Source organism: Emys orbicularis, chromosome 7, assembly GCF_028017835.1.
Source record: "Emys orbicularis isolate rEmyOrb1 chromosome 7, rEmyOrb1.hap1, whole genome shotgun sequence".
NCBI classification, from domain to species: Eukaryota; Metazoa; Chordata; order Testudines; family Emydidae; genus Emys; species Emys orbicularis.
Genome location: NC_088689.1, coordinates 112,560,256 through 112,581,707, shown reverse-complemented (window position 1 = coordinate 112,581,707; position 21,452 = coordinate 112,560,256). Strand labels below are relative to the sequence as shown.

The following is a 21,452-nucleotide window of genomic DNA, read 5'->3' as shown; positions in this document are numbered from 1 at the left end:
AACAACTGATCACTCAGAAGCCTGTGTGCAGCTTAAAGTATCCAAATACGTGCCAGACATTGGAAAACTCAGCAAAGAAAAGCAAGGGCAAGGATCACACTCAACTGATAAGATCTGCATTTTGATTTAATTTTAAATAAAGCTTCTGAAACATTTTGAAAACCTTGTTTACTTTACATACAACAGTAGTTTGGTTACACAATATATAGACTTAGAGAGAGACCTTCTAAAAAACGTTAAAATGTATTACTGGCACGCAAAGCCTTAAATTAGAGTGTATAAATGAAGACGCAGCACACCACTTCTGAAAGGTTGCCGACCCCTGCTGTAAACACTTTTGATGCATTCAGCGCATGTGCATTAGCCTTACAACTAGGCAAGGAAAAAGTTCACTGGCCTGGCATGAACTCTACTTACTCATTTTTTACCATGATAATTGAGTAGAAAATTAGTGATATTTTATATTTGTCCATCAGAAATATTTACCCACAATGAGTCTTGCAAGGCTGCTGTAGATTCACTTCCTCCTTGTGGAACTGTACAGATTCAGCTACACACCTGGCAGTGAACATTTGTAACATTCACACTATTTTGTGACTAGCTTTCAAATATACCACATAACTTCCTCTCCCCTTTCCTCCCTCAAAACCAAACAATGGTGACAGCCAAGCCAGTTACAGCACTTCCTTTCAAAAGTGGCTCTGTTCTTTGCTTCCTTTGTGTAGCTAAGTCTTTTCATCAGAACTTTTGAAAATATAAATAAAATGAAAAAACCCAGCTCACACGAAGATATTACAGACCATTCTCTTTAGAAAAAAGTCCACCTACACAAGGTGCGTTCTGAGTTTAACTCTTTATTGCACAGGGCATCTGCCAGGAACATCTCTGCAGACAAGAGTTGGTGTGGTCTAGTAGTAGTTCCCAGTCACAGTCAGTAAGGCAGGAGAGCTAAATTCTAATCCCAGCTCTGGCAAGGACTAACTCAGGCAACTCACTTGACTTCTGCAATTCAGTTTCCTCTCTGTAAAACCGCAATACTTACCTACCTCTGTAAAAGCACTGTGAGATCTACAGGTGAGAAGTATTCCAAAAGTGCGAAAAACCTCCCCACGGAGCTAAAAATCACAGTGGGTGATATCAAAAGCATTTCCACATCAACCAATTAGGAGGTTGCCTGAACTGATTCAAACTGAGACATCAGTGGGGACTGGATGCATAAAAAGGAACAGAGGGCTTCCCCCAAGAACTAAGATGCCTTTTCATATATAGGTCAAGAAAAAAAATAGGATAAAGAATAATAGGAAAAACGGTCTCCTCAATGACTGATAGCAAGATCGCCATTAGGCATGAGCAGACTTTAGCACTGTGAAGTCACAGCTGATCACCAGTAGGAGGAGTAGTGGGGCTGGGAGGGCAAAGGGGCAAAGCAGGGAGAGGACAGTGAGAGTAGGAAATCTCAGATCTCTGCTGCAGTAGATGCAGAGGCCTTATTTGTTACGACAAGCCCCAAAGTGAATATCGATCAGAGTATTTCCCCTCCTGCTCACAAGCCAACATCACTACAGCAGAAATCAGAAAAATCTGCTTTGAGACAGCAAACAAAATGCACACAATCCAAAGTGAGCAGATAAAACTCACCCCTTCTTCAGGTCTGTCCCCCACAAACAGTAGAAATCTGTATTTCCCATTCCCTTTCCATAGTCTTTATACCTACAAGTTTGCCTGAACAGACCTTATCAGTTCCTCACAAGCATCTCAAATTCTGCAGCTGCAATCTGCTGGGCTCCCATTGTTTCCTTTTGCTATTAACTTTTCCTTTCCTCTGGATCACGATACAGACTGCAGAATCTCCAGGCTTTGGAGTAACACAGCATCCTTGGGCCATATCAGGGATTCTGGTGATCCCTTTTCAGAAGTACAAAGAGAAAAGCTGCTCTCATCCTCATTGCCTTTCTGCCAGGCAACGCTGCCACTTTCAATGTGTCAAAGCTGACTCAAATGTCAGGAACAAATGAACCACAAACAGTGGAAATAAGGGCATTACACTGCACTTCCCAAGGGAAGACAAAAGGCTACAGACTAAAATAGAAGTAGAATTTGGGATTGGTTAAATACTCAAATGCACTGCTCATGATAGTGTGGAGATGGAATCTAATTTTAATCCCTAGATGAATCTGCTATGTGACAATGGCAGTATATGATTTAGAATGAATTAGCTGCTTCAGTTCTAAAGATACCCAGGACTGGAATAAGAAAATCAGAGAAACTCAAAGTGAGTTGCCTTGGCAGACTTGTATAGCATGCTGGTGTAACTTATAGAAAATTGCTTTCTTAGAGAGAATGGCTGAGGGATTTAAAGTGGGGCATGAATAAAAGTTTTTTAGATTCAAAAGTCAGCAAGACAATTAAGTCAGACTTTTATAAGAGCCATAAGTAAGAGGTCTTGTTTACTTTTCATCAACAAAAATATGTGTCTTGCATATTTTGCATCAGGTCAGAAGAAATGCAAACACTTTGGTGGTGGTTTTGCTGCCTTCCTACTGCTTTTCAAATGACAGCTATCAGTGTCTGCCAGGGAAGAAATTGCGTAGAGTCAACCACCACCACCAAACACACATTATGCATGGTTTAAACTAGTACTGTTATTCCTTCACTTTGGAAAGCACATTTACAAAGTGATGTTTAAAAACAAAAAAAACTATCCAGGCCTGGAGTAATAAATTCCTCCCCCAGTTAATCAAGTCCAACATTCACTATTAGATCTTTCAGTGCTCAATAGCTGACTTACCTATGGGGACAATAACAGAAAACACTTCAGACCAAGAATAGTTTTCACACAACTCAGCCGAATCACAAAACTTTCTTGCTGACTTCACCACAGTCAATATAAAATGTACAAAAACTTTGATGCATAGCTTTAGTAAAAAAAAATTGAACCATTCCACTTCGACGTGAAACCTAAGAGAACTGAACATGAACCAGAAACTCTTAATCAGCCATAGAATGGAAAGACATCCACTGCAGACCCAAATTACTCATTTTACCCCTCCAGTTCCTAAGCTGGTCCTGCTTTTATGAATTATCTTTGAAATATGCACCTAACGGGCTCTCCTGCTAGATATACAAAGGAATTATTTTGAATCTACCAAAGGAATTATTTTGAATCTCCTGCAATTGTTGACAGGGACCTTAAAGTTCTTCCATGACAGACAAATAGCTGTCATTTGAAAAGCGGTTGGCAGGAGGCAAAACCACCTCAAAAGTATTTGCATTTCTTCTGACATGATGCAAAATATGCAAAACAAATTCGGTTGACAAAAAGTAAACAAGACCTGTTGGCTAACTGATGGCTCATATAGAAGTCTGGCTTACGCTGCTTTACTGACTTTTGAATCTGAAACACTGCTATTCATGCCCCACTTTAAATTCCTCAGCCACTCCCTCTAAGGCAGTGATTCTCAAACTTTTGTACTGGTGACCCCTTTCAAATAAAAAGCCTCTAAGTGCGACCCCCCTTATAAATTAAAAAAACACTTTTTTATATATTTAACACCATTATAAATGCTGGATGCAAAGCAAGGTTTGGGGTGGAGGCTGACAGCTCGCGATCCCCCATGTAATAACCTCGCGATCCCCTGAGGGGTCCCCATGCCCAGTTTGAGAACCCCTGCTCTAAGGGCTAGTCTACACTGATGATAGAGCTCTCCCAGCGCTCTAAAAAAACCCACCTCCACGAGGAGCGTGGCTCCCAGCGCAGGTGCAGAGTCTCCACTGGCGTTTTACAGCGGGGGCTGTTTTTTCAAACCTGAGCGAGAAAGTTGCAGTGCTGTAAAGTGCCAGTGTAGACAAGCCCTAAGAAAAATTTTCCTTCCTGACTGAAATTTTCCCAAATAAAACAAGCAGGGAAGCTTGTCCGCTCATTATGGGGATGGAATGTATCATTTAAAATAGGTGTGGTCTAAAAAAATAAGTTTTTAAAATTAATTTCACATAAGATCTTAATTTTGGGTTGGACTTTTTACATTGATTTTACTACGTTTACTAAGAAGGAATCCCTCCCACTAGTGCTGCATACAAAAAGTAGTTTAAGTCAGGAAAGAGCAGCACAGCACAGACACCTTTCAGAAGTCTATACAGTGCTTCATGGAGTGGAGAGAATTATTCTTGCACAAAGTTTTTCCAAGGAATGTGGAGAGGCAATAATGATTACAGCACAAATTAGGAGTTTGGCATTATGGGTTCTATCCCAACTATAGCACAGAATTGGTGTAACATCAGGGAAGTCAACTGACCTCTGAGCTTCACCAGCTTAACCAAGGGGATACTCTCACGTATCACAACAATGCTGATATTTATTCAATTTTTTCCAAACTGATCTGAGGTCTTTAGGCGGAAGGTGACACAGAAGTGCATGTTATTGATGTACTAAACCTGGATCAGGGTTCACATACTTTATCAGGTCACCTTTCTTTGAAAGGTTTCAGCATCTCCACTTGGAAAGGTTTAAATAACTCACTGCAAGGTCAGAGACTCCTCAATCTAGCAGATTGATCCCAACAGGTTGTTTTGTAACAGCAATGAATGACTACACATCTGGAGTTTATGGTGCTCAGAGGCTACAAAAAGGAACGTTAAGTACATACTGATAAGTGATATCAGTTGTTTTTGGCCTATGGCCCATTGTCTCTTCCTGCAAGTCTAATTACGGCCCCTCCTGGTGATGCCATTGATTTTCATGGACAAAACAGGGCTACTGAGAATAACTCACATGCATCCACACACTAGCTCTTAGAATGACTACTTACTTGTTAGAGTAGCCACACTGGAACTGTGCTTAACTTGTCCATTTTGATTTGCACAAGGTGAGCTTGACAACATGTTTGCAAATGTTTTGATTCAAGTGTTCATGCACCTGATATTTCTATGCAAAGCCACCATAAAAGTGTGACCTGAAAGTGTGGCCCCACTTTCAGGTCACAGTTTAAACCATAAATACCTTCCCAAAAAAAGCAATGGGAGGGATAATGGATTTGTTTGAAATGAAGCCCAAGTTCACCCAAAACTAAATAGAGGCTCAGGTTTACAGCCCAAAGTTGGCTAGAATCAAAGCGGATTCCTTAAGGGAGCATCATACACCTGTAGCCCTGATATTACAGTATGTATCACTGATCAGCCTTTTTATTTCTATATCAGTTAAATACTTTATTTGCAACTCTAAAGCTAGGCTTTGGGCAGCTGCCTATTCAGGATATTACTGCCTCTGAACTGACTACAGTTTAAGTATTTTAATCTGCCTTCATACTATTATAGTTTAGTTTGATTTTTTTGTTTTTTTAACAGTGGGGGTTATGCTTCCTAAATTTTCCCTATGACTAGTCTTGAGGTGTGTTTAAAGAATGTACATATTGACTACACAAACCATGTGTATCCTATGGATATACACAGTGGTCCTCATTAAAAAGAGGATGTTTATCAGCAATTACCACACTATCTGCCATGGTTAACAACTCACAATTTGATTCCTCGCACATTTTAGTAAAGAACAGCAACAACTCACCAGCTAACTACAATAATATGGTTGTGGTTATATATTGGATAATACATCTACTGCGGGGAATGCCACATATGTTGTAAGCAGTAGGGATGTATGGGTAAGGTAGAGGAAAATGACCAGCAAATACACCTGCAAATTACTAACTAAACCCCTGCTTGGAATAATTGACAGTAGATTCTCATTTGTTTTCTCTATGATCTTTGTGGACCTGGTAATTTACCATGGCACATTCATTTTCATTATAATATTTCAGCATGAAAGATAACACTACCATACAGTATGCTTGAACTTGCACTTCAGTTCAAAGATCTGGTTTCTATTATTCAATGGTTTGCAAAATTCAATATTTCCCAAAGGGTCTTTAGTCATTAATGTGAATCAGCGACATTCTACTCTAAACTCCCTGTGTGGAAGACTTCAGCAGGGCACAAGGAGGAGACTTGCAAGCAATTTCCTTTTTTCAGAGGTCTTGCACCATACATTGTGGTATTAGTGTATGTTCCTTCCGCTGTGAAGTGTTTGAGGGCATTAGAGCTGCAGATGCCTCAAGTCACTTGTTCATGAATATCTAATAAGTGAGTCTGCCCTCTCCCACTTGGGTTTATTCCTTCAGCTAGCAGGAAGGAAAAAAGCATTCAGAAGAGACAATCCAGTCAGCTGTCTGGACATATGAAAATAACTAAAATAAGTGATTAAAATACATTTCACGATCAATTTAGGAGCATTCTATTCTTTTAATCCAGTATTAAAACATCAGTGGGTTTATACTTAGATTCATAGATTCCAAGGCCAGAAGGGATGACTACAATCGCCTACTAGTCAGTCTGCCTCCTGTGTAACACCGGTCATAGAACTTCCCCAAAATAATTCCTAGAACAGATCTTTAAGTCAAGATTGGATATTTTTCTAAAAATGGTGTGCTTGAGAATCCACCACAACCTTTGATAGAGTTATTAACCACTGGAATAATTTAACTGTTAAAATTTTATGCCTTATTTCCCTTCTGAATTTGTATAGCTTCAACTTTCAGTCTTTGGATCATGTTACACCTTTCTTCTTCTAGACTGAAGAGCCTATTAGAAGATATTTGTTCCCCAAGTAGATACTTCTAGACTGTGATCAAGCCTTCACTTTAACCTTCTCTTTGTTAGGTTAACCAGATTGAGCGCTAAGTCTATCACTATAAAGAATGTCTTATAATCTTTAATCATTTGTGGCTCTTCTTTGAACCCTCTCCCATTTATCAACATCCTTCTTGAATTGTGGGCACCAGAACTGGACACAGTGTAACACCAGTGACTGAACCAGTGCTAAATACAGAGGTAAAATAACCTCTGCTCCTACTTGAGATTCCCGTTTATGCTTCCCAGGATTGCATTAGCTTTTTTGGCCACAATGTCACACTGAAAGCTCATGTTCAGCTGACTACCCACCACGACCCCCAAATCTTTTTCAGAGTCACTGCTTCTCAGGATAGAGTTCCCCATCCAATAAGTATGGCCTACATCCTTTGTTCCTATATTTATATATTTACCTGTACTACAACACATTGTTTGCTTGTGCCCAGTTTAGAAAATGATCCCGAGTTCTCTGAATCAGTGACCTATCCCCTTCATTATTTACCACTCCCCCAATTTTTGTATCATCTTTAGCTTTATCAGCGATGACTGTTTTCTTCCAGGTCACTGATAAAAATGTTAAATAGAAGAGGGCTAAGAACTGATCCCAGCAGGACCTCCACTAGGAATACACCTGTTCAATGATTCACCATTTACAGTTACACTGTGAGTCCTATCAGCCAGCTTTTAATCCATTTCATGTGTCATGTTAATTTTATATTCTCCTAGTTTTTCAATCAAGATGTCATGTGATACCAAAGTCACATCCTCACAGAAATCTAAATATATTACATCAATACTATTACCTTATTTATAATCTCATAAAAAGTATACCAAGTTAGTTTGACAGGGATCTATTTTCCATAATTCCATGTTGACTGGCATTAATTATATTACCCTCCTTTAATTCTTTATTAATCGAGTTGTGTATCAGCCACTCCATTATCTTGCCCAAAATCTATGTCAGACCGACAGGCCTATAATTTACCAGGTAATCCAGTTTCCCCTTTTTAAATATTGGTACAACATTAACTTTCTTCTGGAAAACCAACATTAACAGTTCAGCCCACTCCACAACTGTCTTTATAAAAACTTCTGGATCCAAATTATCTAAACCTACCGATTTTAAAATGTCTAACTTTAGTAGCTGCTGTTTAACATCCTCCAGAGATACTAGTGGAATGGAAAGAGTGTTATATGATATGACTACATCTCCAAATACTACACTTTGAGATTGGAAACACTTAAATCTAGAAGGAAAATTACCCTATAAGTTACTACAAACAAACCAGTATTATAGAAACAGAGACATTCCTACATCATTTTATTGATACTGAATTAATTTGTATAGCATTTTGAAGACAAAGCGATATACTGGTAGTAAATTAAATATTACTAGATAGAGAAAAAAGCTTGGATCTCAGATGCTCTCCCTGCTACCATACATATAATTCTATTCTATTTCTTTTGTTTCTATTGTCTATAGTGATGTTATTAAAAAAGGATGTTGGACAATCTCAGTGGCAAGGTGTGAACTACAAAATGCAGATCAATTACATTTAGAAAAAAGTATTCAGTGATTGCTAAGACTGAACTTCATCCTTTAGAAACAGTCACGTCTATGGCCTGTGGAACAAGAAGAGAAAGGAGGTCTGTATAACCGGATTAGGCATTTTGCTATGAAGTTGCAATGGCTCATGTAGCCAGAGACAGTAGAGTTCAAATTCACTATTTATTTTCCCAAAGACACACCTGATTGATTAGGTCAAGTGTGCACACATTGATGACCTTTTATAAAAAAATTTTTAAAAAGCCCACAGCTACTACTTGCCCTTATAAAAATCTACTTACCCACTCACTTGGGCACATTTTTTAATGAGTAATATTTTGGGTTTTAGCATATTAAAGACAAGCATTTAAATTTTGTGCCTGAAAGAAGGACAAAGTAGATGAATTTTTAAGGCCTCTGTATAAAAGTAACTAAAGACTGATAGAGGATTATACAAAAGAACTAACATATACTCCTTTGGGCCTGTCATTTGTCCATCGCATAAATCTCTATCTAGGTGCATTTATAACTAGTCAGTTTGCACTATGGTAATACAAATAATAAATAATAGTTGTAAGTGTTATGATGCCAATAACTAGCTGTAAGGACAATTCAAGCTTACAGCTACCACAACAGGAATGATTAATGTCTCAAACCAATAACTAGAACCACCTCTAAAGAACACACCTTTCCCCATCTGCCAAACTCATTTGAAGGCTTGAGTAAACAGGCTTTCACTATGCACTGCTAATCAGACTACTGACCCATGTGGGAAGCAAGCTCCAAAGTTAAGGGCAGCCCACAGAAAACACTCTGCCCACATCTAAGGCCTTTCAGAATCAAAGACTAATTGGGGAAACTGGTCAGGCTTGTAGGCTGATCAGCTAATATACACACCCAGGTCCTCAAGGATTCTTATTGAAAGAAATGTGACTCAATGTGGTCTTAAACAATTTATTAAACAAAAATAAAATCACATCTCACTAAAACTAGGCTACTGTTTGTAATGCTAAACTAAAAAATAAATAATATAATTGTCCAATCAAGATGAAATCAGAGTTAGCATCAATATTGGATTCAAATTAAATTACATTTGACTAATTATCAGCATAATACAATGAATAACCCTTATAAATCCTAAAGAAAGCATCTAAGGAGGTGGCTATTTGTTATAAACTAAACTAAAGCATTTTACCAAAGTGAATCAAATCAGAACTTGGAGCTGGTTAAATATTTTAAACACTGAAACAAAAAAAGTATCTAATATCGGAACCACAACCTCAGAACCAGCTACAAACTTCCTCCTGGGACAACCTGTTTGGCAGTTTACAGCTGACAGGTTTAAGTTTCTCAGCACTCTCAGAAGATAGCACACAGTCTAATTATCTTTATGAGACTGTGTTGAGGGCTATTTAAGTTTGGGTAATTTTCTGGTGCCTTCCCTGTGTGGACTTTACAAGTGCTCATTCACACTCATGCACACCATCACACCCTAAAATTAAAGAACAAAAAGGCTGGGACACCTCTCAGCTAACAAGGACAAAAATAGAAAAATAAGGCCAGGTCTACCTTACACGATTAGGTCGACATAAGCTGTCTTGCATTAACCTAGCTGCGCAAGTGTCTTTGCTTAAATTTGGCTCACGCTGACCTAGGTGCCTCTCTATGCCGATTTAGTAAGGCCACCTCCACGAGTGGTGTAGAGCAGTGGTTTTCATCCTTTTTTCATTGGCGGACCCCTAAAATTTTTCAAATGGAGGGCTTTGGAAATCAGTCTGTGGACTGCCAGGGGTCCACGGACCACAGGTTGAAAACCACTGCTGTAGAGTCATAGTCGATGTAATTAGTTAAACAGGTCAGTGATGAAACTCAGGCTACATCTACACTACAGCCGGGATCGACGCTCTGAGATCAACCAACTAGCGGTCGATTTAGTGATCTAGTGAAGACTTGCCAAATCGACAGCAGATCGCTCTGCAGTCGACCCCTGTATTCTACCCACGACGAGAAGAGTAAGGTAAGACGACAGGAGAAACTCTCCCATCGACCCTCCGTGGTGTAGACCCCATGGTAACTCGACCTAACGTACGTCGACTCCAGCTATGTTATTCATGTAACTGGAGTTGCATAGCATATGTCAACTTACCGTAGTAGTGTAGACATAGCCTGAGTCGCTTACATCAACTGCTACTGGCTTTCAGGAGCAGTCTCACAATGATAATACAATTGATACATGTGTGCCTGGTGAGGACACGCACCGCAGACACAAGGAGTCAAGTGTGCACACGCAAGCAATTTAATAACTGCGGTAGCTCTATGCCGACATAAGTGAGGTCAACAAAATTTTGTAGTGCAGACATGACCTAAGATAACACAGGGTTCAAAACTCTTCAGCTCTTGTAATCTTAGACATCAAGGTCCTTTCAGTAGTAAACTGATGCTGAGTTTTGAAGTCCTTTAAATTAAATACAAAAAATATTAGATTATAAATGTAGGCCTTAGCATAGGTTGTCAACTTCATATTTTAAACTGATTTTTAAAAAACTATTAATTTAAATTTTAAAAATCAATTTTTATCAACCCTCCTTCTGAGTGAAAAGGTCTTGAGATGACCGTCACCAGTGTATTGAAAGTTATGCACAAAGTCCTACCAAAAAAAATGTAAAGGACCCTGGCCACTCAACATTCATCGATCAAAATTAACCCATTTGAACATGTGACCAGATATCATGGTCTTAAAAAAAATGTAGTCTTTTTTTTTTTTAGGAACTGGATGTTAGATCAAATAGCTTATCTTTAGAAGTTTCCATCTGGATAGAGAAAAGTTACTGCAAAGCTTTAAGATAAAACCTATTTACAATAAAAACAGAGTTTGTATTAGTTCTGTATTCCCATATATGCTATTTCTCTCACAGGTCTATTAGCAAGAGTCTATCTGTTGACCTTAACTGCCAAAGAGGGGCACAGAGAAAGGAGGTCTCAATTAGCTTTCACCTCCTAGGGCTTTATAGATCAACACCTTAAATTGCATCCAGAAGTGAACATGCAGCCAGCGCAGCCTATGGAGCCTTGGTAAGCTATTAAACACAAATGTCAACAGCACACTATTCAGTGCAATGTTTTGAATGGAGTCCCTCCCGCCAGCCTTGCTAAGCAGTGAGCTATGACATAGTCACAGCTTGCTTGTGTAGCCCCATTTAGCACCACTGTAATCCAATCTGGAGGTCATTAAAGCAGGGATAACTGGCTACTTCCACTTTTTCATGTTCTCTGTATGTATATGTATCTTCTTACTATATGTTCCATTCTATGCATCTGATGAAGTGGGCTGTAGCCCACAAAAGCTTATGCTCAAATACATTTGTTAGTCTCTAAGGTTCCACAAATACTCCTGTTCTTTTTGAGGATACAGACTAACACGGCTGCTACTCTGAAACTTGAGGGAAGCGATCACAATGCTCATACCACGTACAGACAGAAAAATACTTTGGCCACTGAAGCAAGCTGGAATGCCAGGAGAAAATGGGAATGCAAGAGAAGCCCTAAATCATGAACCTTCTTAAAGCAGCAGCAAATCCCTTCATTATCATCCTGCCCCATGCACCATCCCTGCCTTACTGTTAAGCTACTCCACTGAAAGCCAATATCAAGCTTCAACCAGCTCATACTAATCCAAATGCCTATCCTGGACAGGCAACAGGAACGTAGAGCCATTACACTGGATCAGATTAGAAGGATTTGTAGAATTTACTATCTATGCCAACCGTACAAAATACATAACAGGAGGTATGACAATCCAGTGCTATGGAATGCTAAAATAGCCCTTAGGGTTAGGAGTTACACATCTGTGCCTATGATCTCTCTAAAAAGCAAAGAACAATCACTTGAGTGATCCTCTCTACACTTCCACCGCCTGAAAATTAAACAGCTACAATGAAGGCTGTCAATTGATCTAAGAGTCAGTCTGGACAATTGCCCTTTGTCCATCACTAGCAGAAAACCAGTGAACAAAACCAATCAAGTTCTGGCCTGAAACTGTACATGGAAATGCACAGTGGGAAGGAAATCTGAGGACTTCAGATATTGCCAGAGCATGGGTAATCCACCATCCCCAATGGGACTGGGCACATTTTGGGGGTCATGATTTGGCCATTCTCCCTTTCTTTACAGCTAGGTAGGAGGGGGTTTGAAAATATTTCTGCTGTAACACAGGGTCATGGAAGGAAAGGTTGAAAGCCACTGTGCTAGTCTATCCCTGACCTTCCCAATATCATCATCCTAAGGATACGTCTTCACTAGCCACGTTAAAGCGCCGCCATGGCAGCGCTTTAACGTGGCTGTGTAGTCGCAGCACCAGCGCTGGGAGAGAGCGCTGTAGAAAAAACCAAACCACCCATGAGGGGAGTGGCTCCCAGCGCTGGGGTACTGTCTACACTGCCACTTCACAGCGCCGAAGTTTACAGCGCTTTTCACACCTCTGAGCGAGAAAGTTGCAGCGCTGTAAAGTGGCAGTGTAGACAAGGACTAAGAGGAACTTGGGGGAGGGACATAGTTATCAAGATCACTATCTAGGGCAGGGGTCTCAAACACACAGCCCGCGGGTCGCATGTGGCCCGTGGGGTTATTTCGTGCGGCCCGCCAAGCTCCCCGCGCTTCCCCCCCCACACCTATCCCATGTCATTGCGAGCCGCGCGCTGCTCCCTGAAGCGGCTGAACTACTGTATGTCCCTGCAGCCCCGAGCAGGGGGGTGGGAGGCAGGTAGAGGGCTCCGTGCTCTTGCAGCTCCCATTGGCCGGGAACTGGGAACCGCGGCCAATGGGAGCTTTGGGGGAGGTACCTGGAGGAGCAGCAAGAGCAGCACATGGCGCCGTTTCCCCTCCCCCTCCGGGACTCCGGCTGCTTCCTGGAGCAGAGCAGGGCCGGGGACAGGGCAGGCAGGCAGGGAGCCTGCCCGGGGCGCGGCACTGCCACCCCAGATCCACACTAGGTAAGCGGCGCCGGGCCGGAGCCTGTACCCCGCGCCCCTTCTGCACCCCAACCCCCTGCCCAGAGCCCCCTGCCACATCCCACACCCCTCCTGCACCCCAACTCCCTCCCCTGACCCCCCTGCCACACCCTGCACCCCAACCCCCTGCCTGGAGCCCCCTGCCACACACTGCACCCCAACCCCCTGCCTGGAGCCCCCTGCCACACACTGCACCCCAACCCCCTGCCTGGAGCCCCCTGCCACACACTGCACCCCAACCCCCTGCCTGGAGCCCCCTGCCACACACTGCACCCCAACCCCCTGCCTGGAGCCCCCTGCCACACACTGCATCCCAACCCCCTGCTGCACCCTTCACCCCAACTCCCTGCCCTGAGCCCTCTGCCACACCCTGCACCCAACCCCCTGCCTGGAGCCCCCTGCCACACACTGCACCCCAACCCCCTGCTGCACCCCTCACCCCTCCCACACCTCAACTCCCTGCCCTGACCCCCCTGTCACACCCCCACCCCTCCCGCACCCCAACTCTCTGCCCTGAGCCCCCTGCCGCATCCTGCACACCTCCTGCACTCCCTGCTCTGAGCCCCCGCTGCACCCCTCACCCCTCCTGCACCCCACACCCCAATTCCCTGCCATACCCTGCACACCTCCTGCACCTCAGCTCCCTGCCCTCAGCCCCCTCCTGCACCCCTGGGGTGAGGACTTCGGGGAAGGGATTGGAATGGGGGCAGGGAAGGGGCGAGAAGAGGCGGGGCCTCATGGAAGGGGTGGAGTGGAGGTGGGTCCGGGGGCAACGAGGGGGGGTGTCAGTGATGCGGGCCTCGGGCCAATGCACTAGTCCTCATGCGGCCCTCGAGGTCATCTGAGTCTGAGACCCCTGATCTAGGGTGTTTCTTGATCAAGGGCCTAACAACCACTCATTTGACAGACACTGGCACCTAGCCCTTCCCTTAGAGGAGCATTGATTATTTCCTCTCAAATTCTACAAGCCTTGGGCGTACAGATCTAGTCCACAGGCCACAGCCAGTATTCTCCCAGCACCTGTAAAACTTCAGTAAGCCAAATTGGCTATGTTAATAAAACACTGAAAATTAAAAGCTCTATAAACATTCTAAATCACTGTTACTTAAAGGAGTGAAAGTGTGTGGATAAAGGACACCAGTTACAAAATAAATAACTTGCTTTTTTGAAAGAAACCTTTAGAAGAATCCTACAGTAGGTTCAAATGAGGTCATCTTACATATAATGCAATTCTGATAGTCTGGCGCCAGTAATGCATCAGTGCACATGTGCATATTCAACCAATTTATTCTACAAAGTTCTTTATATTTTAGCAATATGTATTTAAGAACTGCATGTCAAGGGTTCTTTTTCCCAAGGAAAGAAAAAAACCTGTCAGATCATATTTTCTTTCTAGTTTGATTTTCCTTCACTACACAAATAAAAATATTGCTTAACTACAGCAAGGGGGAGCCCAGGTTTCAAGAGTTTGCTTTCTGTTCAGCTATATAACAATTTACTATTGGCTTCTTTACTTTCAAACTCCTGGGCAACTGAAATTGTGTTTCACTGCCTACACTGCAAGGTAACACCACCAGTTCCTGTTTCTAGTAACCAAGTGCCATTGTTTTATTTCCCACTTTTTAAAAAAAATGCATTATTTAGGACTTACACTGTCTTTTTTTTTCTTTTTTTAAATAAATGATGCTAAGAAGCATACATACCTCCAACAAATAACCACACTAGCTCTTCTTTTCTTGCATAGAAGTGCTCGCAGTTATAATCCAAAAATCTTCAAAAAAGTTTCATTTTAAAAAGAAATTGGAGATAAATTCCATAGGAAATAGGATACAGTCTAAGGTGTGGGTGTGATTTGTCTTCTAGATTTGTAGACAGCTGTAGTTAGTACTTTAGGTCAGTTTCAGAGCAAACCTTGACAAAAATGCTTCTTCGCACAGGAATAAGACCTGCTGGAATTAACAAGCATAGCAAGAAACAGAAAAATCATTAATAGCTGATTGCTGCTGTTTCAGAGACATATACTCATGCTCTGCTAAGTCAAACAAAGTCTGATGCAGAGGAAAGAAAATTAACTATTACTTGGAACACTGAGCTTTTGACATAAGTGTCAATGCCTTGTTAAGCAACAACACATTTGAAATCAAAGGCAGGAAAAGGAGCCATTAAAATTAACACCTATGCCAGCCACTTTGAGCTAACAATGTAGAGATGGAGAAGTAGGGAGTGAAGAATAAAAGTTCTTTAAACCTCAAGAATTTGTGACTATTACGGACTGTATTGCCATTATAGCACAGAGTACCTTGTTTCACAGACATGTAAAAAGTGCTGCAAGGAATCCAAGACCCAAAATTTTCATAATTGCAGGTGCATAAATACAAAGAATTACACTGTTTGCAAATGCAATTGTGATAACTGCTTGTGCACCTATTTTTTTTTTTTTTTTTAAATCTGGTCCTAAATAGTAAATTATAAGTGAAAGATCAGATCAGACTGCCCTGTAAGAACAACTTGTTTGTCCTCTCCCTCCCCTCATTTACGGATTTGAAAGTTTTATCAGAAACCTGTAAGAGCCCAATAAGGAGAAAGAAAGTGTCTTGTCTTTCATCCATGCTTATGAGACCCTGGTGAAAAGCCCAACCCTTAGTCCCCAACCTAAGCTGTCTGGACTCCTACTAGCATACTGCCCTCAACTCTGCTCAAGGATTTAATCTTTTCCAGTTTGATAAATTTCAAGACTCCCTTCACACCACTGTTGGGAGACTATTCTATCTTTTACCCCACCCTCTCACCACACCAGTGGCTTCTAATTGTTGGGGTGTCTCCCCTATCCTTCTTCTCCTGCCATCTGCATTTATGGAGTCTCTCCCCCTATGAATAGCCTGCGTATCTGCTTCTGATCAGCTTTGCCAAACACCAGCAGAGTGAAACTGGAGACTTATTTTTCACTGCTGCCCTTAGGGTTCTGGACAGCAGCCATGAAAATGACCAGAGATTTGTCAGTTTCAGATCACTGAGGCTTGACAAAGCTATGAACAAGCAATTTGGGCACTGAACTGTGTGCCAACTCAAATAGCACTGCTTCAGTTCATATTCCGCAGGATTTAGCAGATATAGGATGAAATATTTTACTTTGGAAAAATTAATCCCCTTTAGAAAACTCATTTACAATCTACCTGAAACAACGTAAAGTTATCCTGAAAGGGGGAGATTCAGCTGTATAATTTCCATTAAGCAGACATACAGATAAGCTTCCTGCACTGTTTGAAGTGGGTGCTAGCCCACGAAAGCTTATGCCCAAATAAATTTGTTAGTCTCGAAGGTGCCACAAGGACTCCTCGTTGTTTTTGCTGATACAGACTAACACGGCTACCACTCTAAAAACTGTTTTAAAAGCATCCTCCTTCATGTCTAAAGGATTGAGCCCAGATAAACAGGGATCCAGTCTCTTGGGCAGCCATCTAAGCCATTCCATACAATCCCTCAGAATCATACTATAAAAAGCCTCATTACATGCTAAGGAATAGCCTACTACATGATAAAATAATCACTGTCCATACTGCTGAGTGAAACGGTAAACAATGGAAGTCAGTCCCAGCATGGATATGACCTGAGACTCAGCATATGATGCCATAACACACAAGTAATCAAGAATTTCAGCCTTGTTACTGAATTTATTTGCTTTGAAGCATAGATTATTTACAAATTTCTGTATCTAGGTACCTCCTTGGGTTTTGTTTTATTTTCTCCTAGCAGCATGTTAAAGGAAAATAACTCAAGAAGAATATACAGAGTTATTACGCACTGCTTGGTGATATCATAAATTTCTTTCTAAAGCAGGAAAGACTTTGGCTGTATGCTTTTTGTAGAAGTTGCTGACCTATCATTTTAACCTACCTGACCAGAGGATTAAGTCTGAGCATTAAAAATTCTTAATCAATTTTTCGTTGAACAGATTTGTTGTACAGAGACAATGTCCAGTTTTTTTTAAACTGTTAGATTATTTTTCTTAATACTAAACAAAGCATTTAGACCATAGACTTGACGCAGAAGTTTATTTTGGATCATGTTGGTAAATCAGTGTCCCCAGGCTGCCAACTTTTACAGTAACTTTCAACTTTAAAACTAATAGCTGATTTACCAGCCACTAAATCTTGGGTTTATAACAAATACTCATTTAACTCATGTGTGTGAATCTGCAAAGGTATGTGAAATAAGGCATTTCTAACAAGTTTCACTGTGGTAAAGAATAAGGGAAAGCCTGAAGTTAGAGGATGGGGGTAAAATTAGTTTCATGAAGCAAGGGAGAGTGGGGTTTGGTGGGATGGGTTCCAGGTGTAGCTGGTTGGGGCTCAGTAGTGTGGGAGTCCAAGGGCTCATCGGGGTGGTCCAGCTGCAGGAGCGGGTGGGGGTTCCATTGCAGGGGGTTGAGCAGGGGGTGGTCTGGGTGCAAGGGTGGGGATCCGAATGCAGGGGCTCTGGATGCACAGGTTGTGGCTCAATGGGTTGAGGGTTCAAGTTGGGGGGGCTCAGCAGGGAGTGATCTGGGTGCAGGGGTGGAGGTCCAGATGCAGGAGGTGGGGCTCTGCAGGGGGATCTGGGTGCACGGAGGTTCCGGATGCAGGGAGTGAGGGGGCTCAGCAGGGGGTGGTCTGGGTGCAAGAGGGAGGGTCCGGATACAGAGCGGAGTGGCTCAGCAGAGGTCTGGATGTAGGGAGAGTGAGACTTGGCAGGAAGGTCCACATGCAGGGGGGCTCTGGATGTAAGGGGTGACGCTCAGAGGAGTGGTCTGGGTGCAGGGGTGGTCCAGATGCACAGGGGTTGGGTGGGCAGGGAAGCTGATCAGTTTTACTTTTCAACTCAATTTTCAGCAGTGACTTACCTAACAACCACTATCTCTGTAAGTGATCACAGCAAGATACTAACACCAAGTTCAACTACTTAAAGTGTGAACACTTCAACAGGAAGCTCAGTCACAATGTAAATTTCAGAAACAGACAGCCAAAGCAGTACAGTTAACCCATTTGTAAGCATTGCATAGCGTGCAACAATTCTCTCAGAATTTGTTTTCCGCTGTTTGGAAAATTTCCAGCACATTTTTGGCACTACTACAGCCTACATAAGTTGTAACTTAGGATCCAACAAGTACTACACTTAGTTGAGATTCACTCATGCCTATTGTAGATCTGAAACATGAAGCATTGAAATATGTATGACTAACTAGTTTTTAACAAGTATGCTAGTGTTTGAGTCTCTCTCTCTCTCTCTCTCTATATATATATATATAGAGTGTCTAATTTTCCAGCTGAAAAGAGTTACAATTAACATAGCACGTATAGCCTGAAGGATGTACAGCCATCACTGCAATAGGAAACTTTACACTCTTTTACTTATTATTAAAGTAGTGTAAAGCCTTTGAGTCCTGTTTGACTCATCACCAAGCCTAGTCAGTCAGGTAGCATCAGTGACAAAAAGGATCGTCTTCCACCTGTTTCCATGTATTTGTCACTTCTAGATTATATTGGCTCAGTGAACTACAGTAATTAAATTAGGAGGTGCTCAGAAACAAAACTGTATGATGGGATAAAAAGATGTCCATTAGGGGACTAACCCTACTACCCCGGGGGAGCAACAGAAACACCCCAGCAAGAGAACAAACATTTACATTTGGCTATGCCACAGCAAAAGAGAGGCACTGGGATTCCTACCAGGTCATATCAACCACTGGTCAGTAGGTGTCCAATATAAACTGGAAGTCCCCACTCCATCCTCAGACTAATAAAAAGGAGGATCATTCAGTATCAGTTGGGTAGCTACAGCAAAGGTAGAAGGTTTCTGCTGATTTGCTCCTCCATCACCCTCGTAACCTTTCCAAAGGAGAAGTGGACACTTCTATGCCCCTGCTGCAGCTTTGTGCGATGGGACGGTCTCTACTACCTAACCTATGTTAACCTCCTTTTATGTCCCCCTGCTATTCAAAGCTGCCTCAAAGTGAGATAGAGATGAGTATCAATTTCCCTGTCTCCTCAACTGTGACGCCATCTTGAACCTTGTTAATGCACTCTAAAGCAGCTTGAGACCTGGTCTACACAGGGGGGAGTGGGGAAAGGGGGGTGTTGGGAAAGGGGGGTGTTAAGTCGGTCTAAGTTACACAACTTCAGCTACGAAAATAGTGTAGCTGAAGTTGTCTTCACTGCGGTAGGTTGACTGCTGCCACTCCCCCGTCAACGCCTCTCGCTCCGGTGGAGTACCAGAGTCGACGGGAGAGCTGCTCTGGTCAATTTATCACGATCAATTTATTCACTAGACACGATAAATAGACCCCCCGCTGGATCGATCGCTCCAGAGGTAAGAGTAGACATGCCCCGAAAGAGCTATAAGCAGCAATGGCAGCATTAGGTCACTACCATCTGTTCGCAGACTCAGGAAGAACTTATTACAGTCGTTCCCTTTCAGAGTGTTATAGAAACTGAAAGAGCTACAAATAGGTTTTTAAAACGTACGTTTTGTTGAAATGGCTGGTTTAACCTTCTGTATGTGCAGCACACTTACCAAAACAAGCAGATATTTCAATTCCTGGTAGAGTTACTCTCCTCTCCTGCATTTCTCCTAACCTTCTCTGCTTCCCCCTTCATCTGCTTCCACTCTTGTTTTCACATCTTCACTCATGCAGTCACCCTATATGTGCAACAGCCTTCTACTTCCTGTCCATCATGCAGCCTTCTCCTACTCCAAATCTCCCCAAGTTCAAATCCTCCCTTTGCTGCCTGTCAGTGCCAATGATACCTCAACCTACTACATATGATCTGTTGCTCCCATGTTTTGTTTTGACTATGGAACCATAAACTCTCTGAAGCAGGAACCTTGTCTTCATATCTGTCAGAAAACACTTGATACATCATGTGTTTATGGTATTACATGAGTTATTGCAGCTACACACAATAGTTAAAGCTGCCAACAGCCTATTCTAACCCTAACATCTTTATACACTCAGTGTTCTGAAACAACTGCCTTTCATGCTTGATCCCTTCCCTGAAAGTGATTTTTAAAACAATTACAGCCCATTTTTTAAATTCCTTGATGACTGCCAATATATTAAGTGAGACTTCATTTAGTACTCAACTTCTTATACAAGAAATATAGTTAATTGGGGGGGAGGGGGAATGGACATCCTGGCATGTAGCATTTAATTAGGGGTTGTCTACACTGGCACTTTACAGCGTTGCAACTTTCTCGCTCAAGGGTGTGAGAAAACATCCCCCCGAGCACAGCAAGTTTCAGCCCTGTAAAGCGCTAGTGTAGACAGTGCACCAGTGCTGGGAGCACACTCGTGGAGGTGGTTTTTTTTTTTTTTTTTTTTTTTTTTTTTGAAAAAAGAGTGCTGGGAGAGTCTGCCACGATTACACAAGCCACATTAAAGCGCTGCCCACTGTAGACTAGCCCTTACTAAAAACAGTGAAATCAGAAATTGTCGTGAAGCTGGAAAAAAGCCAAATAACTAAAACATGTTACCTGGGCATTTGCAGAAGCGTCGCTGCTACAGTATCTGAAGATACCACAGCATCATCATTGGCACTGAACGCCTACAAAGTATTCAAATTTCCTGTAGATTTAAACAGCATCTTTCACAGAGGCATAGCAAAGCCCAGTTCAACACACACAGGTCACTACTTTTCAACTATTAGCTAGAGAAGCTGGAGCTCACAAACACTGTCCCCACCAGTTACTTCCACTCTCTGAACCGCATCCATAATGCACTGTAAAGTATAAGGAGCCCTTTCTTTTCCTTAGATGCACCTACACTAGTGTCTGACTCACAGTTCTCCTCCTACTCCCCCAGCCTTATTCACTCCGTTCATTGCTAAATCAAGACAGCTTCAAAACATAAAGGGGTCAAGCACAGATTTTTTTTTTAAAACAACCCCTCCCAAAAAAGGAGATGACTCAAACAAGAAAGTCGCTGCCCAGCATGTTTATGCTGAAATTTGATGATACAAACAGTCTCGGCTGATGTTTTAACAACAAAACAACCTTGCATAGTCCCATTTTTCCCTCTGCCCATTTAAAGTGTTCTTTTCTTGCTATGGTTATTCCACCCTGGAAGGGCCCCGGGGGAGCGGGGGGGACGGGAGGGGAGCGGGAGGGGAGCTCGGGCCCCGGGGGGGGGTGGAAGGGCCCCAGGGGAGCGGGGGGGACGGGAGGGGAGCTCGGGCCCCGGGGGGGGTGGA

General features: G+C 42.3%; 1 long non-coding RNA gene across 1 annotated transcript in view; it reads right to left on the bottom strand.

Annotated features, from left to right (window-relative positions):
- Nucleotides 1–20,824, bottom strand: part of LOC135880796 (uncharacterized) — a 29,812-nt gene extending 8,988 nt beyond the window's left edge. Inside the window, exons 1-2 of the long non-coding RNA XR_010561525.1 lie at nucleotides 20,737–20,824; nucleotides 14,931–15,176 (exon numbers count right to left, since the gene is read on the bottom strand). This is a non-coding gene — a long non-coding RNA (uncharacterized LOC135880796). The remainder of the gene's footprint in view (nucleotides 1–14,930; nucleotides 15,177–20,736) is intronic.
- Nucleotides 20,825–21,452: the final 628 nt, after the last annotated feature.